The sequence below is a fragment of the Halichoerus grypus genome, chromosome 12 (genome assembly GCF_964656455.1).
Source record: "Halichoerus grypus chromosome 12, mHalGry1.hap1.1, whole genome shotgun sequence".
Lineage (NCBI taxonomy): Eukaryota > Metazoa > Chordata > Mammalia > Carnivora > Phocidae > Halichoerus > Halichoerus grypus.
Genome location: NC_135723.1, coordinates 27,586,271 through 27,591,441, shown reverse-complemented (window position 1 = coordinate 27,591,441; position 5,171 = coordinate 27,586,271). Strand labels below are relative to the sequence as shown.

Below are 5,171 nucleotides of genomic sequence, written 5' to 3'. Positions count from 1 at the left end.
GTGGACCCATAGTACTTTCAGTCATTGCAGTTGAGATAAATCAATCACAGGATGACACCCAACTACAAGAGAGACCAGGACAAATACAAGCCCGGTCACACATCAAGAAAATGAAAGAACAGAGTGAGAGGACAGCCAGCAGACTCTCCCACCAAGGACACACCCTACTTTTCCACATTTCTCCTTCCCAGTCCCCTTTGGTGTGATGCTTGTTTTATTTTGTTTTTAAAGTCAGTTTTTCTTGCAGATCTGTTCGTTCTAGGTAGTCTCTCAGTCTTTTGGAAAATCTTCTAATATTAGGATTTTTGGAGGAAGTTGTCCTGTAAGGTGCAGTAATTATACAATTTGAAGAGATTTTTATTATTGAGGTGTAATTGGTTTACAGTATTTTAAGTATACAACACAGTAATTCGACATAAGTATGCAATGCAGAATGGTTGCCACAATAAACCTGCTAAGCATCTGTCACCTTACAAAATAATACAATATCATTGACTATATTCCCTATGCTGTACGTTACATCCCCGTAACCTATTTCATAACTGGAAGTTGGTACTTCTTAATGTCCTACACCCATCTTGCCCTGAACCCCACCTTTCTGGTGACAGCCAATCTGTTCTTTGTATCTATGAGGCTGGGTTTTGCTTGGAAGACATTTTTAGTGTCATATAATACAAATAAATGCTGGGAGATTATTCCGAGGTAAGACAAATGCAAGTATATATGATCCAGTGTATTGTCCAAATTGGTCTATTCATCTGAAATTTTATTAAGTAAAATAGTTCTTGAAATAGGTGTACCATCTGCCAAACCAGAAATTAACTTTGTATAAAATTGTTGAAAAATTATCTATCTCAGGTATTTATATATACATTATATAGACACATACATATTACATTTACCTTTTTTTGCTTTTGATTCTAAATCACACAAATTTACTTTTATATTTATACAAATTAGTAGATAACAAAATAATCTCTTCAACCCACAGTATGATTATCAGGTGACCTTCTAACTACCTAGGGCATAAGTAGCAATTTTGTGCAGTGAAGATGGTTATCCGTCAGATTATTCTACTGTAATATCTCTGCTGTGACCAGTGAGACCCAAATAATTGTGTCTTCTGGAAGTTAGAGGGTGGAAGGGGAAATTAGTTTTTATGACTTTTATTTATCGCAACATTCAAGCTTGAAAACATATTAGATATCTGAACTTTATCTCGCTTGTAATGACCTCGAATAAAAAAGATATAAGAATATGGGTAAAATGGGCTGCTGATACAGGGAAAAGTTTGCTGCCAGGAAATAAGTTCCAATGGATTGATCTGCCTGAGGCCCCTTTTTACTTCATCCAGGGCAGAGGTATATTAATCAATGCTTATTTTAGTGGTTTATTTAGTCTGTCTTTAAAACCATGTTTTGTTTTTTTTTTATTTAATAGGGAATGGTGAGTGCTTCTTTAATAATTAGAAATAGAACATATTCTCTTACATCTACTTAGCATTGATAATTTTACCACTGCATCAGTGTTTTTTCCTTTTCTTTTTTTTTTTTTTTTTTAAGATTTTATTTCTAAGTAATCTCTATACCCAAAACTGGGCTTGAACTCACAACCTCAAGTTCAAGAGTCACACGCTCTACCTACTGAGCCAGCCACGTGCCCCTGCATCAGTGTTTCTTAACCTTTTTGGGGAACCATTCTGGAAACTTAGTAAAAGCTTTGGACTCTTCCTCTAGAAAAAATACACATACACAAATAGAAATTTTGCATGGAATTTTGAGGTATTTACTGACACCCCAATATTCTTCCAGAGGAAGCCTTAGAGTTCAAGCTGGGACCTGTTGAAAGCCCTGCTTCTACATTTTTCATGTGATGACAAAGAATCTGAGTGTAGCCAGACCATTTCTCTACACGTCACATCTCTAATTTGTTCATTATGCTGGTCTCCCCACTAGGAAAATGATCTTGGTGCTATTTTCTTGTTCATTCTTGGCGAATATATATTAACTACATATTTTTACTCTAGTTTAGTTCTCACCGACTCAGACTAGTAGAAGTAAGTGATCCTGTGGATCATCCAAAATAATGCATTATTCACAAGGCATATAGGCTGAGGTTACATGACATTTATTTGAAGCAATGTAAGCCCTAAGTGTATTTTAATTACTATTAATATTGTGTGCATTTCTCAGCATATATACCCTAGAAGAGACAGAAGAAGTGTGTCGAAAGATGGAAGGCATTTTGCATGTATGACAGGATGGCGAATGGGAATTTTCTGGTTGTCCCATAATTGGTGACTAGATCCCAAAGCTGAGAACAAGGAAGTATAAGCTCCCACTTTCTAAAGAGAGAACCCCCAAATGGATGTCAGAATCCTCTCTGCAGGATTTACTAAGGGATCAGAACTAGCCTCAGAAGGCTGCAGAGTGGCGAGTAGCGCAGTGCTGCCTTGACTCAGCCTGCTCTGGATCCAGACTAGCCACACGGCTGGGGAACCAGGAGCAAGTCGGTCTCCCTGCCTCTCAGTCCCTCAGGAAAACGGTAATAGTAGTAACTCTGAAAGTCGTCCTTGAACAGTTGTACTTAGCACGGAGTAAATGCTCAGTGGTGCTTATATCTAGCATTTGGTAAGTACTCAATATTTTCTGTGCTTCCGGGTCCTCCTTTTTAAATATCTATTTCACATGGGTATTCTGAAGATTAAGGGCCAAGATCAACATAGATGGAAATAAATATAGAAGTACCCGGCCCCTGGTAAGTAGGCAATAAATGCATTATTTTGTCCGTAGTTCATACAGCCATCACCCCACGTGTACGTGTGTTTGTGAGTATGTGTAAAACACTGAGAATACTGAGAAGCAGAAGAGATGCAGTTGAGGGCATGGGTGTGGTGAGCCCTGTGGAAAGTGGGGTGTGTTCTTTGCCGAGAGTAATTCCATACAGGAAAGAGTTGTTCTTCCACAAAACAAAGTGAGAGGGAGGCTCCCTAGAAGGGGCAGGGACTCCATTTCCTTATTGAGTGCTAGTTTAGCAAAAGCCTTGCTGACGCACGCCATGTTGCCGGTATTCTTCCCTACTCCATTCAGCGTCTGAGCATCATGTACATATCGCCTCCAGTGATACTCCAGCTTTCCCTAACTTTCAAACCACATAAGATCTCTTGAATGGGTGCACAATGCTTTTCTTTATAGAACTTACCAGAGTTGACACTTCCCATATTCATTTGGGGTCTATTTGCTTAATGATTATCTAGCCTAATAAGACATAAGTTTCATTAAGACAAAGACTGTATTTTCATACTTCCAGTGTCTAGCTCAGTGACTTGCTCATAGTTAAGTATTTGGTAAACTTTGGGTAAATAAATGGTGCAAATTGGATGATAGAATAATCAATGTTCAGGTGTTGGAAAGGTTCCCATGCTCCAAAAGAAGCACAGTGCTAGATTAGTTTAGCTATGAAAGAAAAAGATTAATTCTGGTTAAATGATCGTAGGAGGTTTATCATGTAAGTGTAGGATTAGAATGAGAATTTGAAGAACGGTAGATGGCAATAAACAAATTGAAGGGGACTGAAATCTAAGAAAATGTGTGTGTGCTAAATATACTGGACTGTGAATAAGTGAATTTGGGAAAGAAGAGAGCAGATTGCATGGAAAAATAAGAGATACATCTATCATTGCGAGGAATTTGTTGTAATACATCCCCTTCAACGCGATGCTAATTATTTGGATAATTTCCCATAAAGAGTGGTTAGGTATTGAGGGTTTTAAGCTGAGAAGGACGTGAGATGTATATCAGACAGAGTTTAGTATAGAAAACCAAAACTAGTTTCAGTATTTTGAGCAGAAAGTAACTTAAGAGAGGATTAGGTAATTTTAACATTGCTGGAAGAGTTGGAGAAGTGAGCTCCATATTGGGCCTCCAGAGCTGGCTGTAAAATGTTTCTCAAAACCCAAGAAGCTAGAAAATAGACAGTAAAACTCTGCAGAAAAGTTTTTAAACTGGTGCAGAAAAGAATTCCCATCAGTGTGACGGATTATCAACAGAAACAAAACAGGTCAAACATATAAAATGTCTCCATATTTTTCCTGCTTTTCAAATATCACATCATTGCATATAATTGACAAAACCACGTAAGTAGCAAGAAACCCAGCAGTGGAGCTTCCAAGTTGGTGAACACATTGATGTACCAGGAGGATGGGGTGCACCCAGAGAGGGCATGGAAGCTCCCTCACCCCAATACCTTATACTGTGCATCTCTTCCATTTGGCTTCTCTTGAAACATATCCTTTATAATAAACTGATAATACAAGCTGAATCTAGAAGTTTCTGAGAAGAACATTTGAGTTCCTACCAGGGCTTCTTGCAATGAAATACACCAGCAGCTGCACTCACATGCAATCCTATCACACCTTCATGATGTTTCCCTTGGCCAGAAATATACTAAGGATCTTAAGAATAGAAGCATTGAGCAAATTATGGCAAGACAGAACCACATAAAATACTCACTGGATTTTCTCGACCAATATGGTAATGCTGCACCAGCCAGCAGAACTACTTTCTGTGTTGTTGTGTGGATATTTGGAATCACACAGATTGGAATAGAATGGAACCTGTCCTCTGTTGGTGGAGTCACCACAAAGGAGTGAAAACATCAGTAACCATTATAGTTGTCGTAACACAGAATTGTTTCAAAACCAACTTGTCATCTAAGCAACTCTTACTACTCATGATAGCATAATTGAAGAAATAAAGTACATTTGAAACCTTAAAAAAAAAAAAACTAGCAGAAATCTAAGAAATGTAGTCTTGGTTTATCTCCATCTCCCTCTGTCTCCCCACACCATATTATGTCTCAGCACACTGTGGGGAGGAAGACATGAAGTTCGCTAGGGTCAACCCACAACACCTCACAAGGAAATGTTTTTTTGTTTTGTTTTTAATTCAGTGTCAAGGTACTAGTTGGCTTGAAGTTAAGAGATTGATTTAATGAAGTTGGTGAGGGAGGTAAAAGTTACCAGTTGCTTACCCCCAGTCCGCGTATCTGCATAAATGTGGTGCTTTCAAGTAAGACAGAAAATCCAGCCGACCTAACAGATGACTTTCTCGTTTCAGCATTGGTATATACATTTATTCCCTTTAAAGTACATAATCAGTATGTTAAAAAAA

General features: G+C 38.1%; 1 pseudogene; it reads left to right on the top strand.

Moving 5' to 3' along the window:
- The first annotated feature begins 4,418 nt into the window (after positions 1-4,418).
- Positions 4,419-4,663, top strand: LOC118538854 (cytochrome c oxidase subunit 7B2, mitochondrial-like; annotated as a pseudogene).
- The last annotated feature ends 508 nt before the right edge of the window (positions 4,664-5,171 follow it).